Source organism: Sciurus carolinensis, chromosome 6, assembly GCF_902686445.1.
Source record: "Sciurus carolinensis chromosome 6, mSciCar1.2, whole genome shotgun sequence".
NCBI classification, from domain to species: Eukaryota; Metazoa; Chordata; class Mammalia; order Rodentia; family Sciuridae; genus Sciurus; species Sciurus carolinensis.
Window position 1 is genome coordinate 59,310,575 of NC_062218.1, and position 15,979 is coordinate 59,326,553.

A 15,979-nucleotide genomic window follows, 5' to 3' on the forward strand; every position below is an offset into this window, starting at 1 on the left:
AATATATACTTTTTATATGTATGGCTATGAAAATGTGTATTTGTTAACTGTTTGTGGGTGGGGTGGGGACAGTTACAATTTACAAAAGTCATACATTCTATTTATACTTCAAGAGGTCTTGCAATCTTGTTTCCATTTTAGTGATCAAGTTCTTGATTTCTCAAACTCATTTATTATATTCTATGGTATATAATCAGTGACCAACATAGCAACCCTTGCCCTTGAGGTAAGCTGAGTATTACACTAGACAACAAAAAGGTCTACTCCAACCAGAGTTGGAGAGAGTTACCTTACCCGAGATCTTTTCTGTAAGAACACTGGGCAATTTGGGGTGTTTGATAGATGTGTTGCTTATTCTTGACTCTAAATAAACTTACACTGCTCAACCTAAGCCGTAGGTGGGACCTTGAAGAATATCTAATATCCAGGATTCTACTTGATATTTTCATTCTTTCTACAAAAATGATTTCTAGACACCCAGAGGTGTATTCTCTGGGTCTTTTCCTTGGGCGCCACTGCTGTGGTCACTGCTGCCACAGGTGCATGGAGGTCTTTTCTCCAGGTGCTGCTGCTGCTGTTGATGCTGTCGCAGTTGCTGTTTCCCAGAGGTCTGCTACCCTTGATGCTGCCTCGGATGCCCAGCTGCCATCTGCACTGCTGCTGATGATGCTGCTACCACTAACACTGCTGCCACCAAAGCCACTACTGCTCCCTGGAGGTCACCTGGAGGTCTCCTTTCTGGGTGCTGTTGCAGCTGCAGACACAGCAGCCGTGGCCACCACTGATGCCACAGTCCCCCCCACCTGCTGCCAATGCCATTGATGCAGCTACTGCTGACCCCCTGCCTGCAGCCACCAACTCCTACTACTACCAATTTCTGCTACTACCACTTCCACCACTGCATAGAGGTTCGCTGCTAGGGAGACTCCAGGTTTGGTTGCATGTAGCCACATCCATTTTTGAGATGCCAGCCAGAGCCTGGGGTTTGTTTGGGGTGCCAGTGGGTTTGCTGCCACTGACATCTTGGGGTACAGCTGCCCCTGTCTGGGGACACTGACCAGGACCTGAGGGTTCAGTGTCAGGGTGCCTACAGGTTTGACTGCAACTGGGGTCTTCCTCCTGGGACTAAAGGTTGCTGCCATCTAGTTACTGTCTCTCAGGATTGCTCATCCCTGGTGGTCTCTCCCCAAATTCCAATGGCATTGAGGTCTTGGGATTGCAAAGTGGCTGAACCCAGGACATCTGAGGCCCAGATTGGTGAGATAGTGACTGGGTCTGCCAGGGCCGCTGGTCTGGGCCTGGCAGTCTTGTGGGAAGCCAGAAACATGGCTGAGAAGCTTTTGAACGCTGGCAGAGACAGTTGTTCAGTTTTCCACCAAGATTTTTTTTTTCTCCTCTGGCATCTCTCTCCACCATATTTGGAGCAGGGTGTTCTTTGTGCATCATTGTGTTGAAGATGGTGATATATGCATGGTGTTTTGCAGTTCTGTAGTATAGTCTGTATATTCTTATATTTTTAATATTTTTTCTTCTCTTTTATGTATTCTTCCTCTTGCTTGTCTGTCTTCCTAGATTCCCTTTCTACCTTTTTTCCGACTAACAACCAATCTCTGTTGGTTCCTCTTTCACTGTTCCTGTGGATTTTTGCTTCTAGCTTCTCTCTTTCTCCCTTATAAACACCATATTATGCACTGTTTCTGTTCTTTCTATGTCCACTATTTGAGACTGTAAATCTGTTTGGCAAATTTTCTGTTTTTAATTGTGGACAGTAATTAAACTCATCACTGCAGTTTATAGCCAGAGGGCAGTGGACACCTTGGGGGGAGCTATTAGATTTGAGGCTGTATATTTTTTGCATTGGGTGCTGTTGATATTGGACTCCTTCTTAAAGGTGGGATACTGGAAATCTTCAGGGACAATATAGATCTACTGGGTAGAATCTGTACTGCCTCAGATCCATACAACTAGATGGGAAAATACACAAGCAATATGAAAAAACAAGGGAACATTTTGCCCCAAACAAACCAAGACGCCCAATAAGAGAAGCCACTGACAACACAATATAAGAAATGTCTAAGAAGAAGTTTAGAATATACATAGTTAATCTGATCTACAAAGTGAAAGACGGAATAAAGAGTGGAATCAAAGAGAAAATACAGGAAGTGAAAGATCACTAAAGAGAGTGAAAAAAAAAAAAACAGAAGTGCTTGAAATGAAGGAATTAATATATTATAAATTCAGTGGAGAGCTTCACCAACAGACTAGACCATTTGGAAGACAGAACTTCAGGCAATGAAGACAAAATATTTAATATTGAAAATAAAGTTGACCATGCAGAGAAGATGGTAAGAATTCATGAACAGAACTTCCAAGAATTATGGGATGACATGAAAAGACCAAATTTAAGAATTATCAGGATAGAAGGAGCAGAGGAATGTACAATCTTTTCAATGACATAATATTAGAAAACTTCCCAAACCTAAAGAATGAAATGGAAAATCAAATATAGGAGGCTTACAGGACCCCAAATGTACAAAATTACAGCAGACCCACACCAAGACACATTATAATCAAAATGACTAAACTACAGAATAAGGATAAAATCTCAAAGGCCATGAGAGGGGAAAAAAAAAAGCAAATTACATATAGGAGAAAAGCAGTTCGGACCTCAACTGATTTCTCAACCCAGACCCTCAAAACTAGGTCATGGACAATATATTTCAGGCTCTGAAAAAAAAGGGATGCCAACCAAGAATTTTACATCCAGAAAAATTAAGTTTCAGATTTGAAGATGAAATAAAAATCTTCCATGATTAACAAAAGTTAAAAGAACTCACAATTAGAAAGCCTGCACTACAGAACATTCTCAACAAAATATTCAATGAGGACAAAGTGAAAAAAAAAAAGTGAAAACCAGCAAAGGGAGGAACTACACTAAAGGATTGTCAAAGAAGAAACTAAATCAAATTAAAAGTCAGAAATAAACCAAAATGACTGGAAATACAAGTCATATCTCAGTAATAACCTTGAATATTAATGGCCTAAACTCTTCAATCAAAAGACACAGACTTGCAGATTGGATTGAAAAACAAGACCCAACCATATGCTGTCTCCATAAGACTTACCTCATAGGCAAAGACATCCATAGACTGAACAGTGAAAGGATGGGAAAAAACATATCACTCATAGATTGCATAAATAAGCAGGAGCTTCCATTCTCATATCAGATAAAGTAGACTTTAAGCCAAAGTTAATCAGAAGGGACAAAGAAGGTCATTTCATTCTGAAGGGAATTATATAGCAACAAGACAATGATTGTAAATATTTATGCCCCAAACAATGGAGCATCTATGCATGTCAAACAAACCCTTCTCAATTTCAAGAATCAAATAGACCGCAACACACTAATACTGGTGACTTTAACACACCTCTTTCACTAATGAACAGATTTTCTAAACAAAACTAAAAGAAGCAATAGAACTAAATAATACAATCAATAATTTAGACTTAACAGGAATATATAGAATATTTCATCCATCAACAAGTGAATATACTTTTTTCTCAGCAGGACATGAATCCTTCTCTAAAATAGACCATATCTTATGCCACAAAACAACTCTTAGTAAATACAAAAAAAAAAAAAAAAAAAAATGGAGAGAGATAATACCCTGTACTATATAAGGTCATCATGGATTGAAATTAGAAATCAATGCTGAAGTAAAAAATAGAAGCTACTCTAACACATGGAGAATAAATAATACGCTATTGAATGATGAATGGATAGAAGAAATCAAGGATGAAATGAAAAAATACTTAGAAGTAAATGAGAATACTGACACAACATACCAAAATCTCCAGGACACTATGAAGGCAGTATTGGGAGGAAAGTTCATTGTTTGAGTTCATTTATTAAAAGAATAAAAAGTCAACAAGTAAATGACTTAATATTACAAGTCAACACCCAAAACAGTAGAAGACAGGAAATAATTAAAATCAGAGCTGGAATCAATGTAATTGAAAGAAAAGAAGCAATTGAAACAAAAAGTTGGTTCTTTGAAAAATTCAATAAAATTGATAAACCCCTAGTCACACTAACAAAGAGAAAAAGAAAACTCAAATTAGTAAAATATGTGATGAAAAAGAAAATATCACAATGGACACAACTGAAATACAGAAGATAATTAGAAACTATTTTGAAAAGTTACACTTCAAAAAAATAGAAAATATTAAAGACATCAACAAATTTCTAGAGACATATGACCTACCTAAAGTGAATCAGGAGGTCACACACCATTTACACAGAACAAGTAATGAAATAGAAGATGCCATCAAAAGTCTACCAATTAAGAAAAACCCAAGAGCAGATGGATTCTCAGCCGAGTTCTACAAGACCTTCAAAGAAGAATTAACACCAATACTTCTCAAATTATTCCATGAAACAGAAAAGAAGGGAACCCTTCCAAACTCATTCTATGAGGCTAATATCACCCTGATACCTAAACTAGACAGAGACACATCAAGGAAAGAAAACTTCAGACTGATTTTCCTAATGAACACAGATGCAAAAGATCTCAATAAAATTCTGGCAAATCACATACAAAACAAAAAGATAGTACATCACGATCAAGTGGTATTCATCCCAGGGATGCAGGGTTGGTTCAACATACAGAAATCAATAAATGTAATTCATCATATCAGCAGACTTAAAAGCAAGAATCATGATCATCTCAATAGATGCAGAAAAAGCATTTGACAAAATACAGCACCCCTTCATGTTCAAAACACTACAAAAACTAGGGGTAGTAGGAACATACCTCAACATCATAAAAACCATATATGCTAAACCCAAGGCCAACATAATTCTAAAGAGAAAAAAATTGAAAGCATTCCCTCTAAAAATGGAACAAGATAAGGATGCCCTCTTTCACCACTTATATTCAACATTATCCTTGAAACTTTAGCCAGAGCAACTAGAAGAAAGAAATTAAAGATGTACAAATAGATAAAGAACTCAAACTATCACTATTTGCCAGTATGATTTTATATTTGGAAGATCCAAAGAAATTCCACCAAAAAACTTCTAGAACTAACAAATGAATTCAGCAAAGTAGCCAAATATAAAATCAATACTCATAAATCAAACACATTCCTATACAACAGTAATGAGTTCACTGAAAGAGAAATAAAGAACACTACCTCATTCGCAATCACCTCAAGAAAAATAAAATACATAGGAATCAATCTAACAAAAGAGGTGAAAGACTTGAACAATGAAAACTACAGAACACTAAAAAAAGAAATTGAAGAAGACCTTAGAAGATGGAAAAGACCTCTCCTGGATAGACAGAATTAATACTGCCAAAATGGTCATACTACCAAAAATGATATACAAATTTAATACAAGTCCTATTAAAATCCTAATGACAATCTTCATAGAGATAGAAAAAGTAATAATGAAATTGATTCTGAAAAATTAGAGACCCAGAATAGCCAAAGCAATCCTTAGCAAGGAAAGTGAAGCAGGAGGCATCACAATACCAGACCTCAAACTATGCTACAAAGCTATAGTAATAAAAACAGCATGGTATTGGCACCCAAACAGACATGAAGACCAATGTTACAGAATAGAAGACACAAAGACAAAACCCACATAAATACAGGTATCTCATACTAGACGAAGGTACCAAAAACATTCACTGGAGAAAAGATAGCTTATTCAATAAATGGTGCTGGGAAAAATGAAAAGCCACATGTAACAAAATGAAATTAAACCCTTATCTCTCACGCTGCATGAAACTCAAGTCACCATGGATCAAAGACAGGCATTAGAATAGAGACCCTGTAACTACTAGAAGAAAAAGTAGGCCCAAATCTGCACCATGTCAGCCTCAGACCTGACTTCCTTAACAAGAACCCATTAAGCGCAAGAAGTTAAATCAAGAATCAATAAATGGGATGAACTTAAACTAAAAAGTTTCTTTTCAGCAAAAGAAACAATAATGTGAAGAGAGAGCCTATAGATTGGGAGAAATCTTTACCACATGCACCACAGATAAAGCATTAATCTCTAGGATATATAAAGAACTCAAAAAACTTAACACCAAAAAGACAAATAATCCAATCAATAAATGGACTAAGGACCTGAATGGACACTTCACAGAAGAAGATGTACAAATATCAACAAATATATGAAAAAAATGTTCAACTTCTCCAACAATTAGACAATTGCAAATCAAAAACTAAGATTTCATCTTACTCTAATCAGAATGGCAGTTATCAAGAATACAAGCAATATTAAATGTTGGTGAGGATGTAGGGGAAAAAGGTACACTCATACATTGCTGGTGGGAATGCAAATTGGTGCAGCCACTATGGAAAGCAATATGGAGATTGCTCAGAAAACTTAGAATGGAACCCCCATTTGACCCAGTTATCCCACTCCTCAATTTATACCCAAAGGACTTAAAAGCATCATACTATAGTGACACAGCCACATCAAATAGCAGCTCAAATCATAATAGCCTAACTATGGAACAAACGTAGGTGCTCTTCAACATGTGAATGTATACAGAAAATGTGATATATATATATGATATATATATATGGATATATATGTATATGGATACAGGAAATGTGATATATATATATAATGGATACAGAAAATGTGATATATATCATATATATCATATATATATATATATATATATATATGGTGGAATATTATTCAACTTTAAAGAAGAATGAAATTCTGGCATTTACTGGTAAATGGATGGAGTTAGAGAATATCAATAAGTGAAATAAGCCAAACCCAAAAAACCAAAGACCAAATGTTTTCTCTGATATGTGGAGGCTAATTCACAGTAATGGGGGGATGGGAATAGGGAAGAATAGAGTTACTTTATATTAGGTAGAGGGGAGTGAAGGGAGGGGAAAGGATATGAGGGAAGGAATGATAGGAGAATGAAACAGACATTATTACCTCATGTACATGTATGACTGCATGACTGATGTGATCCTGCAATACGTAATAATCAGAAAAATGAGAGGTTATACTCTATGTATGATCTATCAAAATGTATAAATGCATTCTATCATGTACAACTAATTAGAACAAATAAAATTTTTTAAAAAAATTTTAAATAATTTCTAGAACACCTTTGGAGTGTACCCATCAAGGCAGTCTATTCCCTTTCATGTCTTTAGAGCTAAATGTTTCAAAGCCTATTCTGATATCCTAGCCTCACAACCCTATTATGACAAAATCATACTTCTTTTTAAAAGACAAATCATTATAGTACAAGCGTCCACTGATTTGATTGCTGGAACTTTGCAAGCATACATCTTTTCCTTTTCTTCTCTTTCATTCAATCTTCCTCACCTGAGTTTATTTCAGTCCTTATTAGTATCAGTATAGACTATATGCAACAGCAATCCTAACCAATTTCTCTTACTCCAGCTCTTTCCCATATAAAACACCTGTGGCACACTGCTGTCAAATTATTTTGAAAAATCTATGTTGCTTCCCTGCTGCTGCAAGAGTAAAATCTAGGCCCATCATTCAAGGTCACCTACTGTCGACATAACCTTCCAACTTCATCCTCCAGTGATCTTTGTTAGACTTCTTTTTCATCCCTGTTGAGCTAAATTGTGTGCCTCTGCCCCCAAATTCATGTTGAAGCCTTACCCCTCCATACCTCAGACTGTGAGTGTATTTTGGAGACGGTGTTTAAGAGATGATTAAGATAAGACCATTTAAGGTGGACCCTGATCCAATCTGATTGATACCCTTATAAGAAGAGGAAGCATGGACACACAAGGACACCAGGTATGTGAGGACACAGCAAAAAGGGAGCCATGTACAAACCAAAGAAATGACTCAAAATGGAACCAGCCATTCCAACACTTTGATCTTAGATTTCATGCCTCCAGAACTGTGAGAAATAAACTGTTTAAGCTATCAAATGTGTGGTATTTTTGTTATGGCAGACTTAGTGAATTAATACAATCTCTAGCCCCGTCCCCCATTTGTATTGTTTCCCCTACCTAGAATGTTCCTTCTTCCCTTGCTCATCTGTTTTCCTCATTCTTTGAGGCTTCTCCTCATGTATGAACTGTATTGCTGTCAGACTACCCCAATCCAAGCACTTAACATTTACTACCATTATCAGTTTTCTTTTCATGGTTCATCTCCCTCAAGTATCTGAAAAACTTGTTGAGATCAGGTTCAGGGTTTTACATTTTGTATTTCCTATAAAATATCTTCAACATAATAGGTTCTCTGTTAGGGTGCTTTCAGATACAATAACAGAAAACCCTACTCAAGATGCTTTAAACAATAAGGAAAATTTACTTCATTCAATAAGTCCAGAGAGAGGAACTTCAGGGCTGGTTAATTCTTCAACTGAACAAAATCATTATTGTTCCCATTTTTCTTCCAGCTCCCTTCACAGTGCCAAGATGATGCTGCTTTTACAGGTAGGTGTATATACAGTATCATTAGAAGAAGAAAAGACACTTTCTTCTATTGAAGAAACCTTTTGCAAAGAAACCTTCCTTAAACACTCCAAACCCACAAGAAACTTGTGTCTCATTGACCAAAATTGAAACATCTGCTGTTCTTCGGTCACTAGCCAGAGAAGTGATCTTACCTTGATTGAGAGAAGTACATGCCCAAGTGTAGGAGAGCAGTTAGTGACATATTCCAGACTCAACCAGTTAGAATACAAGCAAGGGAAGTGTGTGTGTGTGTGTGTGTGTGTGTTTGTGTGTGTGTGTGTGTGCACGCATGTGTAAGGGGTTAGGATAAAATCTAACAGTTTTGAGTCATTGTTATAAGCACTTTGATCTATTAACTCATTTAATCTTTTATCATGCCTTATGAGGTAGGAAATTTTATTATCCTTATTTTTAAGGAGACAGGTACAAGATAAAGTTATTTGGCCCAAAGTCACACAGCTAAAAGTGTGGTAGAACTAGGAATCAAACCTGGTAATCTGGTTTCAGAGCTCATGTTGTTTGGTGCATTTTTTTCTCACTTAGCCAAAATTCATCTGCCTCAATATATGTTAGGTGATTAGAACAATGTTGGCATCATTCTGAATGACAGTAACCCCATTGGTTCCTTCCACTGACACATTCTAATGGAGTCAGTTTGCTCACTGTGAGGAATGACAGGCAAGGCAGATGGAGATACTGAGAGAAAATGGAATGTAGCAGTCCAACTGATGAGTTCTAATATGAGTGCTCTTAAGGTTCTCTCAGTCTAAGTCCTGACTCAATTTTTATGGGAAACTGTCCTTTTGCTTTAAATTGCTTCCTCGTCTCATGTTTGTTGAAACATTTTGCAGAAGGAAACATTCTTTTTTTTTTTTTTTTTTTTAGTACTGGGAATTGAATCCAGGGTCTTGTGCATGCTAGGCAAGAGCTGTACCACTGAATTATATCCCCAACCCACATGTATCTTTCTTAAACGTGTAAAAGCCATGAAATGTGGTTTGTTTCTGTTTAAATTTCAGCATAATGTTCTGATGCCCCTAATTCTTTCACCTAAATAAAAGGAATGAAATTTGAGACCATGTCAAATTGACTTGCTTCAGCCTTAATTTAATCCCCATGCGTAGGATTCACACAGAATTTTAAAGTCCTTGTAAGTTCATATTCTTTGAAGTAAACTACCTTGCCAAGGCAGTAGATGCAAACATTTGAAGCTGTAATGTCAACAGTGTACTTCTAGATGGTAAAACTAGTTAATGTTTGATTTTAGCTGTTCACAAAACACCTTAAAGTTCCGTGACATGTGACAGTTTGGACTGAGATAGGAAGTCTGGTCCTGTCCTTCAAAGCTGGAAACAAGGAAGTGGTAAAGCGAGTTGCCTAGCTAGAGGGTAAGCTTCACCATTCACCTAAAATCATCTCCACACAGCTTCTGCTGTTCTTTATTATTGCCTACACAATACTCTCATGAAATGATTCAACAGAACAAACCTTAACTATGTGTGTGTGTGTGTGTGTGTGTGTGTGTGTGTGTGTGTGTGTGTAAAATGGTCCTGAAAGAAATGCTAATGACAGAAACAAAAAGGATCAAGAATTGGTCCTTGCCCACCCCACCCCCAACAAAAAAAGAGTAAACAGCCAAATTTGGAAGAACCCAATTATGCCACAAATGACTTGCTGTGTAACAGTGAAGCCCAGAGAGCCCCTAAAATCTAAAACTGTGGACCATCTTTGTCTTTAGAATCCAAGTGAGATGGTTTGAGCCTCTCTGCCTATATATAGGGCGAACTCTACTAGCACCTAAATTAGGTACTCCCACCCCTATTTCTCTACATCTTTCAAGGAGGTACTCACCTTCCCCACTAGATCTGCTTTTCTATGGAATTTTCCATCAGCCTGCTGGTCAGATTGGATCTTGAGCTTAGCTTTCAATAACTAGTGTTGCAACCACCTCCCACATCCCTCTGCCCCATGCTCACCTCCTCCAACCTGGTGGTTTTCATGCAGCCCTCCCCCATCCCAGCTGTGTAGAGCAGGCTTCAATGACAGCTGGCTGGTAGAGGGGAGTTATAGCACAGAATAGCAAACAAAACCACTAAACATGACTTCTACTACTAGGACTTTCTCCTTGATGTTCTCATTGCCTTGGGTTGAGCAAGCAGGATAGGATGGGCCTGTAAGTGCTAGCTCTAGGCTGGCAACTGGGCTCTACCACTCACTAGCTATGGAACCTTGTAATCCTCCCTGGGGTCTTGTTCTATGTCTGTAAATGGGCTGCTGCTGTTCACTCTCCTAAGATTTTTGTGAGAATTAAATGAGATAATCTGTACAATCAGGTATCCCAGTGGCTGGCACAAAGTGATGGCTCAATAAATGATAGCTGATAGAGAATTATTTGGGGTTATGTACCCAGGCTCCCCTCTCACTCTAAACCTCTGATTAACAACCCTGCTGCATTGAATGTGTGTGCATACACACATACACACACACACACACACACACACACACACACACACACACTTAGAGCAGAATCTTCGAGAATGAGTCTGGGCATCAGCAGTTTCTTAAGCTTCCCAGGTAATTATAATATGTAGCCAGGTTGAAAATCACTGCTGTAGACGCTTCAGTTCTACTTCCAGCTTTCCTAGACCACCAGTCACATTTCTCCAGGCCTGGGAGAGAATCCAGAATTCCCCATTTCCCCCCATTTTATTGTAAGCAAATTGTTTTAAATCTCTCTGTCTTGTTCTTGCACATCTAGGAAATGCCCAGGGGGGTTGGCTTTCTCACCGCCAAAATATTCTTGTAGGTGAATATTCTCTGGCCATAAAGTAAAAGAGATTACATTTAGTTATTGCTTTTAAATGACCTTTTTCACAATAAAAACAAGTATTATAGTTTTCTCCAAATTGGGTTATAAGTCACTGCATGTGTCCTTCCAGAATAGAGCTCAAGGATTCCAACAGTAGGACAAAAGAAGCTGGAAGCCACTGGAGCACAACATGGCAATATGCTCAGCGTTCTAATAAAGTATTTCTGCAAATCTTGGTGGTTTCAGCCTGGCTCCATGCTAGAATCACCTGATAAGCTTGAAAACTGCCCCCAGCTGAGAGCCACCCCCAGAGATTTTAATGTCTCTGATCTGGGTGCCAGATGACTCCAGGAGTAGCCACTGACCTGTGATCTGCTTTTATCACTTTATTTTTCTCTCCTACCCTCAATCACTGAGTTAATTCTATGTTTCCCAAACGGTCTAATTGAAAGAACTACCTATGCTTCTTAAAAATACAGATTCCTGAGCCCCACTCCAGGTTTACTAATTCAGATCTTATGAAATCTTTTGACAAATTCTTAGATGAGTCTAACAGGCAAATGTGAGAAATATTACATTAATCCAAGTTATTTTCCTTTATAAAATTTTTAAAATTGTACATATTTATGGAGAACAGGAAGATGATGTTTAACCATCAAATCAGGATAAATCAGTATTTCCATCTCCTTAAACATTTATAATTTTGTTGGGAAACTTCACACTCCTGTCTTCTAGTTCTTTATAAAATATACAATAAATCTTTGCAAATTGTAGTCACCCTCTTGGGCTGTATACACTAGAACTAGACTCTTATCTAACTATATTTTGCTGTTTCTCAACCTCTCTCTATCCCTTCTTCCCCCTACCCTTCCTATTCTTCAGTGACCACTATGCTATTTTCTACTTCTATGATATCAGTAATACAAGTCAATCCATTTTCAGTTGATTAAGATTAATTTATTAATAAATAATGAGCACCTAATGTGTGCCCTATTATTTAAGGTGCTGGGAATACAGTGGAGAACAAGACAAAGTTCATGTCGAGGATATTTTGTCTAGCATAAAACAAGAAATTTAACTTTAGATAGTGATGTGTTGAATGACACTTATGAATGACAAATCTAGTTTTGCAGATCTTAATTGGCTTTTACCAAAAATGATTCCGTACACCCCACCCACCACATGTGCTGGTTATATCTACAACCAAAGAAATGGAAGTGACATACAGAAAACAGAAGTGAGGTGCAGCTGGATGGGTCACAACTTGGCATTGACCTTATTTGAACAGGTTTAAACAGTTGGCTTGCCTGTGATTGACTGAAACTCAACTGCTATGATTGGCTGAGACTCAGCTTTTTGTTACAAAGGCAAATTCCCAGTTCGTTTACATACTTACTTAGGTTGCAGGTCAAGTTTAATCTGACCTGTGTCATCAAGATGGTTGGGGATATAGATCAGTGGTAAAGCACTTGCCAAACCAGTGTGAGGTTCTGGATTTGATCCCCAGCACTGCAAACAAACAACAACAAAAACTGCAACACAATAAGCCCCAAAAGTGACAGTTGCGGGGATTATTTTAAAAGGGGTAGCCAGGGAGACCTGGTTCTGAGAAGCTGCATCTGAACAGAGAACTGAGTGATTTAAAAAAACTGCTTACAAATTCCATTGCAGCCATACTTATATAAGTTTATTCTATATGTCTCATGTCTCCTAAATTAGATGGGATTTTCTTAAGGTCAGGGTCTGTCTTATATTTTTGTATTCTCCCATAGCAACCAGTGTAGTGCTTTGCACAAGGAAGAACTCAGTGACTCATACTAAACTCAAAGGCATTTCAACCTTAAATATAAGTATCTCTAAAGAATCAGCCAGCAAAGGATCCAGCAATTTACCTGCTGGCTAAGAAAAAGAAAATCCAGGGCAACAATGAGATACTCAGCTAGACTTTCTACTTGCCTTCAGTTATAGCAGATTCTTATCAGAAAGTCCTCAAGATATGCCAAGATCTGGTCGTCTTGAGAGAGAGTTCATACTGTTGAGATGAGGCACTGAACTCTGAGTACCAATTTTGCTGGCTTACCATCCTGAGACGTAGTTTCTTGTCTTCTGTCTTCCCCTACTTCTTACCAATGTCTGTGTGTGCCTTCACCCCCTATTTCTTAAACGTAATTGCAGAAGGTCACTGGATCCTATGAAGTCTCTTAAGGATAAAAGAAGAGTCTTCAATATACTGAAAAATCCTCAGAGGGTTTAGTGAAACCAGTTTAGCTCATCTAGAGAAGGTTTATCACATTTCTAGTTTGGGACTCCAATCATTTTTAGGGAGGCTTTCCATTTCTTGCAGCAGTGCCCTTTTCTTCAAATGCTTTCTTTGCATTAAAAACAATACAATCAGTACTGGAAGGCCCTTCCAGCAGATAACACCATTTGTTGGGGAAATTCCTGAACAAGGAATATCCAGAGCAATGCGTTTCAAACCAACTCTACAACTGATTTGTTCTCTGACCTGGACAAGCTGCATGAAACCTTTGAGTTTTTGGATCCTTGGTTATAGGATAAGATGTTCCTTTCTCTGATAATACTGAAGTTACCAAAAAAAGAGAGCACTTTTGTTTTCTATTTGTGTGTGTGTGTGTGTGTGTGTGTGTGTGTGTGTGTGTGTATGGTGCTGGGGATCCAGCCCAGAGCCACACACATACTGTGCAAGTGCTGTACCACTAAACAACACCCGCCAGCTCTGAAGGTACTTTAAAGCATGCTGATTGCCATGGCATTATAGCATGCTATTATCACATAAAAGTAATTCATCATGCTCTTGTGCTTGGTATGGTAGATATTTGCATTCCTTCAGCCTCTCATTTCCACATGAAACTTCAGAATTAAGATTCTGCCAGATACATTCCCCGTTAGTGCTGTGCTTTAAATAGCCCTCTTTGCTTATCTTTGCTTTTCTTACTTTTCTCCTGCTGCCCCTTTACAGAAGATGTACTTTGATCACCTTCACCTTAGAGAATTCTCCTAGTGGCATCCCCAGTGACTGTTCTGTTGGCTGAATTCCCCAAGCACTGTTGCCATTTGGCCCATAGATTGTCATTTGGCCTCAGTCCGTTGGCTCTAAGCATCTCCTGTCTTGAGTTGTTTATGTTCTGAACAAGGCCTACCTCTGCAACTGGAATTTCCTTGAAGGCAGCAACTGTGATTTATACCTCTTTGCAGCCTCAGTCCAGGTAATATATTTTCATTAACAGTGACTTTAAGGGATGATATGGGTTAGTGTTCCCCCCAAATTCATGTCTACCTGGAGCCTGCGAATGTAATTTTACTAGGAAATAGGGTTTTGCAGATATGATCAAGTTAAGATGGGCCCTAAATCCAATGACTGGTATCCTTAAAGAAAAGAGAGAAATTTGGAGACAGGAGAAATTCAGGAAAGGAGGCCAGGGAACAGATCTGGAGTGAAACTGCCGCAAGCCAAGGACTGTCAAGGATTGCAGGTAGCCAGGAATGGCAGGCAGAGAGGAGTTCTCCACTAGAGCCTTCAGAGGAGTCACAGTCCTGCCAACAAATAAATTTCTGTTGATTAAAGTTGCCTGGTTTATGGTAATTTGTTAGGGTAGTTCTAGAAAACTAGTAAAGTAATGCTAAATACAATAAACATGCTTAGAGTGTGGCAGATGCCCTTCTGGGGGCCACTATTCAGCCTTTGGCAACCCACTTTCAGAAGCCCTGAGGGAGTGGTTAGGACAAGGTTTCTAGGGAAGGAGGGGAGTAATTGAAGGAGAGAGAAAGAGCTGGGTATGGTCTGCATATGAAACAATCCAAAACAAAGTTCATAAACTCTAAGTTGAAGATGTTTTTAAGGTCCCATCACAGTTATTGTTTGCTCTAAGACAAATGGTTGATCTGAGAGCTGGAGATAGGGGAGCAAGTGAGTGAAAGGTTATTCACTTTGTGATAATTCAAAGCTGACCTACTCGGAAGAAGTATGTGTGTGTTTCCTAGAATGCCTTGCTTGAGATAACTGAAAGCTCCATGATGCAACCTGGGGCTGATGGCTGAGGATCTCTTCCAACCCTGGAGGCCCTGGCTCCTGCTCTATGGTTAAGTGTAGGATTACCGTTCAGACCACCTCAGTTTTGAGTTCTGGTTCTGCCACTTACTGGCAAGTTATTTCACCAGACTTACCTCCCTCTCTTCATTTGTAAAATCAGAATAAAAAGAGCACATATACCCCATATAAAGCATGGGATGAAAGAGTTAATTTGCAAAAGTGGCTGCGAACAGCACACAGGATGGATAATAGAAGCCTTGGTGGTTTACAGCAGCAGCGGGCGACCGCGGCAGCGGCATCACCATCATGTGCAGATGAAATAGACCTGGGAAGGGTAAATCGTGAACTTTAATGGCTCTGCCATTAAAAAGAGATCCCACTAGAAAAGAGATGAGAGCTGGCTACTTGCTTCAAAGTCTGTAAAATGGGTGTAAAAACACTTGGACCCTGAGAATAGCAGCGTTTTTCTGAGTCTGTTAATATGGGCAGACTCCAGGTACTGGGAGCAGGATGGACTCCTATGTGAGGCTCTTTCTTTGGGATTCTCTGGGTCCTGGGTTCTACGTTCTATCTCCTCCCCACCAACAGGCGGGGGGATGCTCCTGGCCTTCAGTCAATAACAA